Source organism: Camellia sinensis, chromosome 5 (assembly GCF_055761805.1).
Source record: "Camellia sinensis isolate YWXY chromosome 5, ASM5576180v1, whole genome shotgun sequence".
Lineage (NCBI taxonomy): Eukaryota > Viridiplantae > Streptophyta > Magnoliopsida > Ericales > Theaceae > Camellia > Camellia sinensis.
The window spans coordinates 59,753,347-59,770,390 of NC_138965.1; positions in this window are offsets into that span (position 1 = coordinate 59,753,347).

Below are 17,044 nucleotides of genomic sequence, written 5' to 3' on the forward strand. Positions count from 1 at the left end.
AAGTTGAAAACTAAAAATTGAAAATTTAAGTACTAAAAATTGAACAGTAAATTTTTTATGCTAAAAAACTGTTTGATAAAAATTTAAGAGCTGAACTATAAATAAGTTGTTTGATTGTGATGGTGGTAGTGATGGTATGATGGTGATGGTGATGGTGATGGTGATGGTGGTGGTAGTGGTAGTGGTAATGGTGGTGGTGATGACAATGGTGGCATGGCAACGTTCGTGGTGGTGATGGTAATGGTAGCGGTAGCGGTAGCGGTAGCGATAGCGATGGTAGTGATAGTAAAATGTTGGTGGCACTTATGGAAACAATAACAATAGTGATGAAGGTGGTGATGGCATGATGGTGATTGTGGTGGTGGTGGTGGTGATAGTATGATGGTGATGGTGATGGTGATGGTGATGGTGATGGTGGTGGGGGTGGTAGTGAGTTTATAATAGTGTATATCGATACTTACGTTTAGTATTTATAAATTAATCAGAATTAAGTAAGTTTTATATGATTTAAAATTTTCTTAAATTTTAGTCTACATTTTAGAGACATTTAATTTTTTAAGTGATATCAATTGTGGTAATCAAACAGATTTAATTTATTATCACTTAATACATTTAGTTTTAAGTACTAAATTGAGTTATCAAAAACCATCTTAGGTAGCGTTTGACAAAGCTAAAAATTGAGTGTTGAAAACTGAATACTGAATTTTTTAAGCTGAAAAGTTGTTTAATAAAAATTTAAGTACTGAACTAAAAACAAGTTATTTAATATGTAAAATCAAATTTAAAATTTGTTATTTGTAAATTATATATTTCCATATTTATATTGTGATGGTGGTAATAGTGGTGGTAGTGGTGGTGATAGTGGCAGTGGTATGGTGGTAGTGGTAGTGATGGTGGTGGTGGTGGTGGTGGTAGAAGTAGCGATAGTAGTGGTAATAAAATGATAGTGTTGTTTATGTCAACAATGACAATGATGATGAATGTGATTATAGTAATGGTGGTGGATGGTGGTAGTGGTAGTAGCATGGTAGTGGTGATGGTATTGATAGTGATAGCGATGGTGGTAATAGTGGTTGCAGTGGTATGATGGTGGTGGTAGTGGTAGTGGTAGTGAGTTTATAATAGTGTATATCAATAGTTATATTTAATATTTATAAATTCAGTCAGAATTAAATAAGTTTAATATGACTTAAAATTTTCTTAAATTTTAGCTTACATGACACTTAAATTTTTAAGCGATATCAATTGTAGTTATCAAATGAATTTAATTTATTATCACTTAATACATTCAATTTTAAGTGTTGAATCAAGTTATTGATAACCATAACTGATATCATTTAAAAATTAATATATAAGCTAAAACTTAAGAAAATTTTAAATTATATGAAACTTACTTAATTTTGATTAAATTTATAAATATCAAATATAAGTATCGATATACATTATTATAAAGCCACTACCACCACCATCATTATCGCTACAACCACCACCACCACCACCACCACCACCATTATTACTTCCATCTTCATCACCATTGTCATTGTTACTATAAACACCACAATCATTTTATTACCATTACCATCGCTACCACAACCACAACCACCACCACCACTATCACTAACGCTACTGCTACTACCACCACCACCATGCCACAACCATCACCATTACCATCACCATCTCCATCACCATCACTACCACCAACACTACCACCACCACCATCACAATATCAAAATTAAAATACAAAATTTGAAAATAATAAATTTCAAATTTGATCTTATATATATTAAACAACTTATTTTTAGTTCAACACTTAAATTTTTATCAAACAGCTTTTCAACTTAAAAAATTCAACATTTAATTTTCAATACTTAATTTTCAGTTTTTAGGTTTATCAAACACCAACTGAGTTGAAATAGCCCATCCTATATTTTTGAGATAATTGTTGAAAAATCCAAGCTAAGGAGTGCATAAGACATTAAGTCCAATTGGATGTTTTTTTGTTGGTGAGAGGTCCATTATTTGTGAAATAATTTGGTGAGCAATCCTTTTGTTGGTTTTGGAGGACATTTTGTTTCCAATTTTATCTATTGACTTTTTTTATTTGTTCAAACTTATATCTATCTGTTTAAAATATTTTCTATCTGTTCAAATTTTTTGACTATATGTTCAAATTTGTATCTATCTACTGAAATTTTTTTCCTTATTTATTGAATTTTCTTTTCCTATTTGTTCAAAATCTGAGGGTTCTCTCTCTATCTGTTTAAAATCTGTGGATTTCTTTCTATCTGTTTAAACCTTGTCCTAATTTATCCTATATGTTGAAATCTATTTGTTCAAAATTGAATAGATCCAATACAAATTCGTTTAAACCTATCTGTTCAAAATTGAAAAAAAAAAGAAGTTCATTAATAACAAACAATAAACAGATAGATATAAACAATAATTTAAATAGATAGTTCATCAACCAAAAAAAAAAAAAAAAGATATTCATCAACCTATCTTTTAAATATATCAACAACAACAACAACAACAACAACAAATATTCAACAATAAAGGAAAGTTCTAAGTTTGTCACACTAAAAGTAAAGTTTTTTTTTTTGAAAATAAACAACATAGATCTGGACAATAATGCTAGTGTACCCAAACAACCAAAGAGAGAGAGAGGGAGAGAGAGAGAGAGAGAGATGGGGTTCACAGTTGATCTGAACCCCTAAAACTTTGATCCATCACCTTGGTGAGCAAATTGTGGTATGAAAAATGAATTTTTCCTTTTTCTCTCTATTTTCTCAGCAACTAAACAAGGCTACAAACAAACCACAGAAAGAAGAATCATTAATCACACATACATATATATTGTATATTTATTTGTTCTGACCTATACCCAAGTTCAGACTCTTCTTCTTCAAACCCAAGATCTTCTTTATCTTGCTGGTAACCATCTATGTCAGAGATCTCTATAGCAACGGCGCCGCCGAAGACAACGGCGCCGCCGAAGACAACGGTGACGACCTCTCCACATTCGTCGTTCTCTATAATTGAACGATGTCATTTCCATAGTCGATTGAGCCAACTCGTCTTGTGATAACCCTGTTTTGTATTATGCTTTTAATTCCTTAATTGTGCATGTGTATGGCCCTGTTTGGTAGAGCTGTGGGAAAGTGCTTATAGCTTATGCCTAAATAGCTTATAGCTTATAACTATGAACAGAAGTTGATTTCTGACTTATAAATTAAGCATCTCCTGCCCCACTCAAAAAATAAGCTGATTTCTGACTTCCAAAAAGTTATAAGCTATAAGCTATAAACTAAACCAAACACATCAAAATAGCTTAAATTAAGCTGAAAGCTGAAATAAGCAGCTTTTAAGCTGCACTAAGCAGGCACTATATGTGTTAAGTGTGAATTTGAGTGACAAATATGTCATTAATATGTTTTTGACTTTATATCTGTTGATCATAGAAAAATCTGTTAAGAATTCTGTTTTGATCTAAAAATTGAAGGCCTTAATGGCGTTAGAAACCAAAATTGGTTAATTTGTTGTAATCAATATAATTTTTAGAGCCTATTAGAAAGTTTAATTAAAATTTGATTCAGTCTAAATTAATCAGATTAAACTAATTAGAACTAAGTGTAATTAGTTAATCTTAAGCCTAGATTAACACCATAATCTAATCCTCAAGTATAAATATGTTATAATTAGGAGCTTGAAGCCTTAGTCATAAATTGAACTCAAAAATTCTGAGATAGAGAGCTTTAGAGACACAGAATTCAATTGTAGAGAGAGAAAGAGCTTAATTTGAAGAATTTTGCTTAAAGATTGAAGAATTGTGAAGTACAACTTAAGAATTTTCTAAATTGAGTTCAATTGAAGACCCTAGGTAAGCTTTTGAACCCAAATTCATGAAATTAAGTTATTTCACATGTGAATTCAAGAGAATTATGTTTGAGTGCAAGAATTAAGCTAAGATTGTTGAATTTAGAGGCAATTCATACAAGCATGCATAGTTTAAGTGAGTTTTTAGCATTTTTGAACCTAATTATCTCATCCATGTTGAATTTGAAAGATGAATTGTACATGCATGCATGAATTACAAGGTTTTGAAAGTGAATTGCATGTTTTTGAAGCTTTGGAATAGAGTTTGAAATTTAAAATCAACATTCATGAAGATTTGAGTTTTATTTGAAGAATTCTTGAATCCGTGAGCTTTGATTTTTGAGAATTGGCTTCGTATTCATGTTTTTGGAAGATTTTGTGAGTGTTTTTAAAGTTTTGTTAAGCCATGCAAGAAATTGATTTGAAACTACAAGTTTTGAAGCTCAACTCTATTTTGTAATTTCTAGAATTTTGTCTCACAGCTCAAGCGAACAATTCGTCACTCGAGCGCACATTGCATGCCTCTAGTATTTTTGCAGACAATTGTAATTGGCTTGAGCGACCAAGTCACCACTCGAGTGACCACATTTTATTCTACACCTTGGCTTGAGTGAACATCGAGCCTGAATTCGGACCATCCAGTACTTTTGCAAACCAAATGGTCCGCTCGAGCGACCAAATTTGGATCGAGCAAAGTGCTCTGTTTCAGCAAATTTTAAAAAAGACATATTCTGATCACGTGTGCATTCTCCTTCACTTCTGGGCATTCTTAGGCATGAATTGAACATCCTAAATAAATTAAAGGGATAGAATGAAGCCTATGAGAATTAAATAAGTTAAAAGAACAATCCTGTTAAACAATATGATTCAACGTGTGTATATTGATGAATTGTGTAGGATAATTCGTAAGGACGAATTAACAACCAAATCACTGTGAGTAATATTTTAGTAAAGATATTTTCTTAACTACTCTATTTTTTGTATATCCTATTATGGTAAACTGTTTGAAACTGTGAATTTGCAAAATTGAATGAGTTTTTATCTATCTGATCATTGTGATATTTGTAAATGTGATCGATGTGACATGAATGTGTATGATGGACCCAAGGTTGTTCTGTATATCTGAATTGGACCCAAGGTCGTTCTGAACATTTGATAAGTCTAATTATCTATTATGAGTTGACCAAATGGTCATTACATAGCTGTCAATGATTGAACATGAGGTCATTCTGTTATGATATGATAAATTTCATTTTATACATCTATTATACGTTGGACCTAAGGTCGTTCGGTTATCTGTGGAACCCAAGGCCATTCCGTTATGAATTGCTTATGATATAGAAATGTTTATGTCATTTATTAGATTTCATTCACATAACCCCTTTACTCTGATGTTATTCATTGGGCGTTGGCTCACTCTGTTATATATATGTGTGTAGGTGAGTAGCAGGATGTCCAGCCCCAGCCCTAGTGAACCTGTGAAGGATACCAAGTTTGTGAAGTCTGTCATGTGTGCCTCACGAGCGAGGCTTTTGTTTCTTTTGTCTATTTTTTCTTTTGTTTTTTCTGTTTTCTTTTGTTGGTCATGCTTGACCGTGTCTGTATATAAGCTCTGGTTTTTGTATGACAATGAAGTATGAATGATCTTGGATATATGAATCTTTTTATGTATGTATGAGTGTGAGTTATTAATATATGAGAAGTTTTCTGTTTATGCCATTTATGCACAGCTCATTGGACAAAATTTTATAATTTTGCTTTCGTTCTTGGCCCAATATAATTAAATATCATTTGATTTCTTTTTAAGGCCATCAGTGATCTCATGATTACTAGCTAGTTATGATCTAAACCTCTAGGGATAGGTTCGGGTCATGACACGTTCGGTGGTCCTGTTTGACCGATGATGGATGTAATGTCTCAATTCTAAAACCCAACTTGAAACCCACTTGTATGGATGTCCTGACAAACTTTTGGGCTTGTGAATGGATAGTGATGTTATTATTATCTTATTTACTTCTTTTGATACTTTGTTTGTTGTTGGGAGTGGTTATTTACACTTAAAACTGTCCTAGGAAAATAGCGTGAGAATTTGTTTCTGTCTTTATCGCGCCCGCGATCTTGTGCGTCATGCCCACTACTAGGATGTGAACAAAACACATCTTCAGGCCCATAGGCTTGGAGAAGTTGCATGGCCCATGGTAGGCCAAGAAGGAGGCCGCGAATAATATGGTCGCGCCCACGATGGCACTCATGACCAAAAACCCCTCATAGTACTTTTGTTTGTTTGTAGTTCTACACTTGCGAGGAGTTAAGTCGTGTCCACGACTGTGCCTTTCATGCCCGCGACCTAGACCATTGCACCTGTAGTTTGTTCTCTATAAAAAATAGAGTAGTGCATGAAAATATCACTTTTTCTCCAACTTTCTGCACTTTCTCTCTCTCTCTTATGCGATTTTGACCTAGTTTTAGGAGCTTGGCGTGAACATCGTTTAAGCTTCGATTTGATCTCCATCTCCTCTCGGCTATTGTGGAGCTTGGCGTGAACATCGTTTTAATCTCGGTCAATAGTTGATTTGCTCGTTCATTGTTGCTCCTAGCTTCTCCTCTTCTCTTTAAGAGGTAGGGTTCTATTTTTTTTTAACTCTATATGATTTTATTGGTGTACTTGTGGTAGTTTTAATATAAAATCTACATGTTGACGTTGTTGGGGTTGTTGATTTGTAAAGAACCAGTATTTAAAGTTAGGGTTTGGTGATTTGGGTGGGTTCTCTCCATTGTTTATTATCAAACTTACTTTTATTATCACAAATTGCATATAGATATTTATTTTAGAGAAAGCCCTAAATTGTATATGAGAACCTTATAAATTTGTGAGTATGGGGTTTGAGGAGTGGTTGTTGAAGTGTTGGAAAAGTTGATGCAATTAATTGTTGATAGCTATTATCATTTCATACTTGTTGGTGATGATGTTGAGAATGAAAACCCGTTGTTAAACAGTGATGCATAGAGCATATTTTGCAAGAAACAATCATTATTATTATCACATTGATATTATTATGGTTTTAAATAAGTGGTTCAGTGAATCTGGGTCATGTATGGTTGAGGCGATGATTGGTTAATTTGGCTCTATAATCCATGGTAAAAGTCTAGAAACCTGTGCAGTTAGGTGCCAAGATCCGTCGGTTTGTAACCGGTAAATTTGGTAGTTTAGGTGACACTTGGCAATGGTCACTGGCAGAATGTAACTTCATATAGTGCATTGGTTGTAGGTGGTGCTTATCGATAACCACTGACAGATACATGAGCTTAAGAGGATTCACCGAGTTTTAGTGTTGACACTGGAAAATGGTGGCTTAATCAAACATTTTAAACATGTCATATATTTATAGCATCATGATCATCTATACTTGTGGATTTGTATTGGTTTCTGAAATGTTCCCTACTAGACTATATGCTCACCTTACATGGCTGAAATCTTTTCAGGTATTGATGGGGTGCCTTGACTTTAAGGTGATGCGTCGTGATGTGTGCTTGAGCTTGAGGAGCTTTTGATGTTCAGGCCATGGGCCTTTATTTTATTTAGGTCGTGAGCCATTTTTGGTTAAGGGTCGAACCTTTTTTGCCTTGTAAGCCTTAGGGCAACTTTATTGTTCACTTAACACCAATAGCTTAATTCACATACTATACATTCATTTCACCTAGAATCTGAATATAGAATGTATGTAATGAAATTATGTTACGAAATGGATGGTGAGTTCACTCTTTTATTTCTTTTATTCATTGTTTTTTCATTTACTATTTATTGGTTTGTTTACATGAGTCGGATCTTGAAAATCCGAGGTGTAACAATGGAGGATGACCAACGCATCGTTGCATGCTGCCGTGGAACATTAGACTAGCTTCCAATGACGACAACGACAGAGATCTATGATGCATTTAATGGAAAAACTCCCTATCTGCCATCCTCTACTCAGCGCCGCCTGAGATGCCGATCGGAGACCTAGAGAGGAGAGTATCATATTTATTGAAGAATAAGAAACAACCCTTCACTGGTGGTCTATTTCACCTTCGGTAGTGTCGCCACCCCGCCGACACTACGCTAATGATGTAGTTAGGCTGAGGATGAGAGAGAGAGAGAGAATGAAACTTGCTGATCAGGAAAGAAAGAGAGAGAGAGGAAAAAAGTGTGGGACAGATAGAGAGAGAGACAAAAGGAAAAAAAGTGGATCGGTAATCCTTATAGAAGCATAATTGACAGGTGAATGGGTAATTTGGTCATTTTGTAGGAAGATGTCCTTATGGACAGAATGAAAAAGCGCGTAGACTATTAGACCAAATAAATTCAAAACTAGACTTATGGACCGAAAGCCCTTTTTGAAATTCCATAGGCTTTCATGCCTTTTCTACTCTTCTTCTATTATTGTTATTAGATTTTTATTACTGTGAAGTTCGGTCACAAAGAATTTCAAACAAAGTTATAATGGAGGATCTCCATTATATTATCTAAAGATTTGTAATATTTTTTTTTATATTTAAAATAATGATAAATTTTTATGATTATTTTATTATCTTTAAATAATATAATGGAACCAAGTAATGGAGAAGATCTCAGTCCTTCGATATTGTCCATCGTTAGTGCTCATTATTTATCAGTTTCTTGTGTTATGGCATAGAAGTATAATTTCGTTTAATATTATTCACATTATTTTATGTAAAGATGGTTTTGATTTTTTTTCCTTCACATTTAATAGTGTAATACAATAATGGAATTGGATTTTAATAAGGGTTGCGTTGATATTTTGCTAAGTATGGACTCTTTCTTCCTTCTTCCTTCTTCTATCTAACTCTTTGTGCTTATACATTTACAAAATTTAGTAAGATTGACTCTCTCTCTCCTCTCTCTTTCCCTCAAAGAAGTTTGTATATTTTTGTATTTTCATAATAAAAAATATGAATATTCTCATTTTTATTTTATAATTTAATGTAAAATAATTTGAATATTCACAATTTTTTTATTAAATGATTTAAAGATGTCATAATGTTATTGATTAAAAGTGTGAAGTTTCATAATAACAAAATTTTTTTATCATAGTTTTTAGTGTAGACATTTACATTTATAATTGTGTAAATTATGTCAATAGTCTCTATACTTTACTGATTGTGTCATTATGGTCCCTCTAATTTAAATTTGCTTAATTTTAACCTTGAATTTTTTATTTTGTATTGATTTGGTCAAATAAATAACTTTCATTAGCCATTTGGATGGAAAAGATGCACGTGATGTCCATGTGACTAGCCTTTAAGGGTTAAATTGAAAAATTCATACATAAACTCTTTTCAACCAATCAAAACCATTCATTTTGATATATCCATTCACTCAGTCACACAAAATTATTCCTCACTTATCTATCCATCTTTCCCCCCACTTCTTTCCATCGAGTTCAGATCCGCTCCAGTCCCTCTCTTCAACCCTTCATTCGGGGAACGGCTCAGATTGGGCCACGTCACCCTACTGAAAATTTGCGACTCAGATTAGCTCAAAAAAAAAAAAAATCCTTTTTTAACTCTCTCTCTCTCTCTCTCTCTCTTTTCTAATAAAAAATTAAAAAAACTATTTTAATCTTTTTCATTTTATTTTCATAATATATATAATTTTTAATATAAAATTTTCATTTTATAAAATTAATATCAGTGAAAATATACCTTTAAAATGAGACTACTATTAAATATATTTAATAAAAAATTAAAATAAATAAAAAGCAATTACTATGTTTAGTTATGTTTTGAAACTATTATTGTTTAAATATAAAAATTAATTTGATGAAATAAACACACAAAATTCATATATTTTTGAAATTCTCAAAAACATTCTTCATTCCAAGAATAAATCATATGAAAATAAAAAATATGTTGTATTTGATTCGTACCTATACACAGATTGGATTTGTGTGTTTTTTATGAGGGATTTTTTTTAAGGTCCCTAGCATTAAAATTTTATAGTATAAAGGACATCAAATATTTTCATAATGTCTAAGGTCCCTCAACATCGATCTAGAGAAAATTGCCAGATCCAGAGAAAATTTCCAAATCCAGAGAACATTCAAGGATAATCCAGAGAAAATTGCTAAATCCAGAGAAAATTCAAAGATAATCCAGAGAAAATTGCAAGATCCAGAGAAAATTCATAAGGCTTCATTATTATTCAGATATCTTCACTATTTTCTCTAGTTTACAAGACTCTTTAAGCTTTTAGTACTCTTTTCCCATAATTCATCTTTGATATCTCTACCACTACCTTTGATGAATGCAGTGGTGGTCTGAGTGGTGGTTTTAAACTAGAGAAAATTGAAATTTCTCCGAGTTCAAATTCTTGCAACCTATAACTCGAAAACTAGTACCAATTCTGGAGGTAAATACCAACATTATGACAATCTAATTCACAATCTTTTACAAACGACTCGCAACTAATACTGATCCTACTTAAATAACAGGATTCTAACTTCTATTACTCAACAAAATGCACTTGAAAATTTCTCTTTTGTCCCCTTTTGTCACAGAATTCTAACATCACAGAGAAAATTATTCAAGGTAGAGAAAATTATATTTTGACTCAACTAGAGTGTGATGACCGGTTTCATTGCGTGTTGTTTCTTTTTGTCCTCTTTGAGTCTGTGGTGTTCGAGAGTTTTCTTTCAAATTCCGGTCCTTGTCTAACTCCGGGTTGAGCGTCACTTGTTTCGGAGGGTGCACGATCAAGTTTGGAGTGTCCGGGAGTGAACCAGAAAAATTCTGGGCTAGAGGGCCAAGGCCGCACGTAAGGGGCCTAGGGCCGCACGTGCGAGATGGGGGCCGTGTGACGCCCTAAAAATCGGGAACATCAGATAATATATTAACCATTAAATACAAGGTTTATCAAGGTTACAAGAGTAGGAAATGTTACTAACAAGTCCTTCAGATAATAACCAAGCAAGATCGCAGGAAGGTCAGAGGAGTCAAAATAGCCTCCCTTCAAAGTCCAACCACCTTAGATAGCAAATCTACCTTTTTGACAGATCTTGACAAGGTATTAACACAAGGCCTACATAAGTTGACGGGGTATAAGGATAGGTTACAAATGTTATATATATACAAATTGCAAAATCATGTCTTAAATATAACATGGGATCCATCACTTACAATCTCAAAACACGTTTACAAACTAGTTTCTAATCCTCCTACGGTAGCCGTACGTCCTCAAATGCTTTAGCTTTGCCTTCGACCGGTCTAATAGTCTTCAATACCTGGCATGAAACGCCCTGAGCTTTGAATGCCCAGTAAACACACACACACCCCGTCCCTTTTTTCCATTCCAATACACGATCATTTTTATAGTGAGCAAGTAATGAAGCATGATGTTCAAGTCAATAATAGCAATTTTAATAACAGAGGAAAGGAACATGTCATTCAAATAGATAACCAAGGTTATAATGTTAGTGGTTAGTATTCTAGAAATCTCCCAAAGAGATTTCATCCTCCCAACCACAAGAATTGGACACCGGACTGTTCGGAACTCCCCATTTTGCTGCTTTGTTGCAGAACTAACCTCGGATGCCTACCAACGGTTATATACCGCATAGCGCCAACCGTAGGGCCTCAAAAGGGACAGCGAAAAGAAAAAAGTTTTATCTCCTGAATCCAACCTTATCCTTCCAAAAAGTTTTATCCTCCAGAATGTCCCATCCGGACCCAACCTTATCTCACCAATCAAACCATCGCAAAGAGTCCGAATACGTCCGTTCCATTCTAGGGTTTACGCGACAACTGCTTGCGTAAGACTTAACCTTCAATTAGGGAGCACGTCCCATCAATCCATTCATAACACATTATCATCTCTTCATTATTCAAGTGATCGAAAACCCAATACCATCTCAATTAAGTTTTCCGTTTGGATCAATGTTTTAAGTCGAGTTGGAACAAACTCAACAAGATAGTAATATCCACATAAGTATGAGCATCATTAAAATGAAGAAGATAAGGTACATAACCATAACACATGAAATACCATACCAAGACATGATCATCAACTAATAAGCATATTCATGAATACAAGAGCATAAAACACCCATGCAAAACTAAATTTCCAAATTCAGTACCATTTAAAGATTAAAATCAAAAGGGCTATTTTAGAATTTTACCGAACTCGGCCTTCCTAGGGTTTGTAGAGAATTTAATCTAGTTTTCAGAACATGTTTTGGAAATGTGATAGCTTTTCTAGATTTTTAGTTATTTAAGAAATGTTCTAGTGCTGTCCAGATTCGTTGACCGTTACAAAAATTGGAGTTTCTCACAAATCGTTCACTCGTTTTCAATGTAACCAATTTTAGTTGAAAGATAACTGCTTAAGGAAGATTTTTACATAAAATGGAGGTCCAGATGAGTTTTCTACATTTTTCTATAAATTTTGAAAGTTGGATGAAAAACAAATTTTTCTGGCACAGTTCTTGAAAATAGAAATTTGGTGAGAAAATAGGTCAACTAGGGGAAATTTTCCACTTATCTTATGATAAAAACTTGATAAATAATATGTATTAAACTCAAAAATATAAGGTGAAGGTGTGCCTTTGGAAATTTTGAGAGTTTGATATGGAAAAATGTAGTCTTATACCGATTAAGAGAAATACAAGAAGGGTAGAATCAAGGCTCAACTCCTTTCATTTTTAACATGAGAATATCATCAAAACACATCTGAAATGAATGTTTAAAACTTCTAAGAGTATGTATTTGAAAAAGGAAAATAAAAGAAAGAGTTGTGTTGTGGCTTACTCAAATGCTTATGGAACTAGTTTTGCAAGACTTGCTCTCTTTCTCTTCTTTTTCCCTCCCACAAGCTCACTCTCCACTCCTCTCCCTCTCTGTATGACATGTGAGTGTGTGGGTGTGGTGTTTGATGTTCAAATAGATGGAGGATGGTAGTGTATTTATAGAGAATTTGGTGTGAAAAGTCCCAAATGTCCATTGGTTCCAATTCAATTGAATAGTGCCTTGATTTAGTTTAAATGTAATGGGATGAGGGAGGATTAGAGCCTTAATTATGTATTTAATTATGATCTAGTTAGGTTTAGGGCTAATTTAAATACCTTCTAGTTAGAAGTACATACATATATATAGCAAATCTTTATAGGTACCAAAGTCATTATTGCTCCAAGATTTCGTGGGATTTGTTTGTACTAAAGTACAATGATTATAGCCTAGGAGATATGATGGCTAGCCATGTGATGGTGAATTGATGGACTTGTTTTTATATTTTTTTTATGTACAAATCTTGGAAATTGTAAAATATAATGTTAAAAAAAAAGATTTTAGGGTACAAGTGTATATATAAATATATAATGGTACTTGTTTGGGGTCAATTTGTGATTTAATAAAAATGTGAGGGCTTGGGTTCAATTAAAATATCTATTTCAAGTGAAGAGTTAATAAATTAGTGTTTAGGAAAAATAATTCGATTTGTATTATCTTGCTTTGAATTTAAAGGTAAATAGCCGAGCGAAGACTGTGAAAACCGGAAGTTAAGGTTTAGAGCAATTAATCTAAAATTTGAGAGTTAAATAATTAATATTAGAGTGTTAGAAATGATTTCTAAGCTTCGAGGGTCAATTAGGGTGTGTATGGGTTCGTCCGTGATGCGTTTTCGGCTCTAGGGTTTAATTTACGAACAATCAACGAATTAAGGGCTTTGTTATAATAACTCAAAATTTAGGGACCTAATAAGGTTTACAAAAGTTAGGGGTCTCATAGGCTGCACGTGCAGGGGATGAGGCCGTACGTGCGGGGAAGGGTGAATTGGGAGGGTTGCACACTACATTATATGCAGGTGTGGAGTGAGGGGCAGAAGGAGATGGCCGCATGTGTGAGGATGAAGGCCGTACGTGCGGGAAACAGGCTCCGCACGTGCGGGACGCTGGCAGTCCGAATCTCTATTTTTTTTTTGTTTTTGTTTTTTCTCTATTTGGCTGTGTATGTATCACTTTTGGCTCATCTCTCTCTCTCTCTCTAAAAATCATCTCCTCTCCCTCCTCTCTACATTCCATACACCAAAACACTTAGAGTTCTTGATTTCTTAGGATCTATTGCATTTCTAACCCAAGTTCCTTCATCAAAGTGGAAGAGCTCCTCAAGAGCTACATTGCGTACGGTGGAGATTGGGCTTTGGCATCTTTGATTTCTAGGATTTCATCTCTTTTTCTTCATCAAACCTCCAGGTAGGGACTTCTTTGAGTTATATATACATATTTTGCAATATTTATGTTGATTTAAAGGTTTTCTTGGAGTTATTATGTTGGTTTTGATTTTGTGGCCCAAAATGTAGAGATTTTCAAAAGTGGATTTTAAAAATCTCAAATGTTTCTAAGATAGCATCTTGAGGGTTGAAATTATCTTAGGCAAGAAAATGGTGTGTTCTTGAGGGTCATTTTCAAGTGTTTAGTGTCTGTGTGTGTGTTGTTTGTAAAGAAGAAAACCTAGAAATTTTTGGGGTTTCCTTGAATAAAAGAAGATGAGGGTTTATGGGTGATATTATATATATATATATATATATATTCATAGTTGTGTGCCATGATAAGTAAAGAGAGTGGAGAGTTTCCTTGTTTTATTACAAATGCATATATATTGATGATGTGTTTCTCTACATATGAGAACTATTGAGATTGGAGATTGTTGTCCAAATTTGCTATGGCTTTGAAATGATGAAAATGATGGAAGTGCATAAATTGTGGACATGTTGTTATATTTATTGATAAATGGTAGCAAACTTTTAGCTACTTGTGGAATGGCATTGAAAGGAAAAAAAGAAAATTTTGATCATCATAGAATATTTGTTGAAATTATGTTGAAAGTGGAGAAATATAATGTGGTATAGATAATTGTTGCATTGGCATCTCTAAAACCTTGCATGTCATGAACATTGGATTGGGAATTGAAACTTTCATTAAAAATAAAATATTGTGAAACGAAATCATGGAAATGTTTATGGGATAAATATGTTAGTAAGTCCGGATATGAGGTGTAGATGAAATTGATAAGTTGGCCTGAGTGTCTGGGGTGAAAGACTGAAAACGCGCGCGGAGGAGGTACCACTTCCCTTCCGGTTAGCAATCGGTAAAGTGGGGTTTTTGATAGTGCTAGTTGAGCCTACTTGCAGACACCAACCTAGGGATTACCTAAGTCGTATTTACTGCCCCATTGAATAAAACTGTAAATTTCAGAATTTGTTAAGATTTGAAGCTATTGTTGAGTATGGTGACTTTTGAAAAGAAGTGTAAATAAATTTTTCTTTAATTGGCATTGCATGGCATTTGCATTTAATATTGGAAATCTTGCATAACTGTATATACTTTGTTAATGATTCTCTACTGGGCTTTATGCTCACCCCTATGGGATTTTGGTGCAGGAAAAGATGTGGTGATCCTGCCGAGTTGAGGGCGTGGACATATTTTTGTGAAGAGTAGATGACTCTATTTTTGTTGTGAATTATTTGCTAGCCAAGGGCTTTAAATGTATGGGTTCGTGAAACCATTTTTGTGTAGTCGGGCTCAAGCCTTGGAATATGTAAGCCCTTAAGAGTATTTTATTTATTTTGGGATTTGATGCTCTACATGCTATAGATTCATGTATTTTCATACCGTTGAATGTATAATTTGCATGTAGAACTTTCGTACACACTTTATTGATCAATGACGAAAAGGTTGGAGATCTATCTTTGTTCCTTAATGAATGTTGGTTAATGTACCTCACTTGTGTTGGTTTATTTCGAGGCTTTACAACTTGGTATCAGAGCTACCGGGTTTGAATACTTAGGGCTCGCTGGAAGTGGTTGTTTTGCCACAATGGGTTCATTTTGCATGAATAGGAAATGTTTTGTTTTTCATAATTATGTGATAACATGCTTATGCGACTATATGGGTATGGGATTGGAATTTTGGGATGTTATTTGCGCCTATTAAATTCCTTGAGATCTTATTAGAAGGGTACCTGATCAATAATCGTTCTACTAAGGATTCTTGGTTTTTCGTGGGACGAATCTCATCACAAAAGAATAATCCGTATGTGCTTATGTGACTAAGTGTTTATGTGGAGTGAATTGAATCATTTGTATGGTAGAAATTGTATAGACTTGTTGTATTCAAACGAGTGAGAGGATTTTCGAGCACGTTCGGAATTATGTGCTAAATTGTTTATCTTGTTTCTCAATTAGGATGTCAGGCAGGGGTCAAACTCGTGGTGGTAGAGGTAGAAGCCGTGGTAGGGGTCACCGGGGTGTGCATGAAGTACCGATCCAAGAGGTCCCGGTGCGAAATGAGGGGTTAGGCCAAGCTAATATGGCCGAGCAAGTGGGGCAAGTCGAGATACTGGGGCAAGCGGGTCAAGCCGCAATGGGGGCCTTAGCCCGAGAAATGGCGGGGGCCTTGAGGGAGTCTATGAATATACCAAGGGCGGAGAACCAAGCTAGGGAGAACGCCGTAGAGACGAGGGCGAGTTTTCTCACTAGGGAGTTTCTGTGGGCCAAGCTGAATGAGTTCCATGGTAGGCCCACGCCTAAGAAAGCGGATGAATGGCTCGAACAGACAGTGAAGACATTTGAGATGCTTCACATCGAAGACAGTGAGCTTAGAGTGACTCTTGTGAGTTACTACCTCAAGGGGGACGCGAGCCAATGGTGGAAATACGCCAAGGGCTGAATAGAACCGACATGGGAAGCATTTGTGGTGGCTTTCTAAGACAAGTATCTACCTCCCACTGCTAGGGAGAGGTTGAGGCAGGAATTTCAAGACCTAAAGTAACTCAACATGTCCGAGGTCGAGTTCAAAGCGGCCTTCTCTAGTTTGTCCCGGTTTGCACCGGAGTTGGTGGCAACAGAAGAGCGCTGTTGCATTGAGTTTGAGAAGAAACTAAGAACCAAGATTTTGTTCAAGGTTGCCAGGAGCATGATCCAGAACTATGACCGACTGGTAGAAGTGGCGGCACATGTAGAGATTACTATGGAGGCTAAGGAGGAGAGAATCCGGGGGTCAAGGTTGAGGGGTCAAGGGCCATAGGCCCAACAAGAAGAGCAGGAACACGTTTTCATTCCAGTCCCAACCGCAACAGTGATCTACCTTTCCCTTGCCTAGTACGGGCCCGGGAAAGAGTGCAC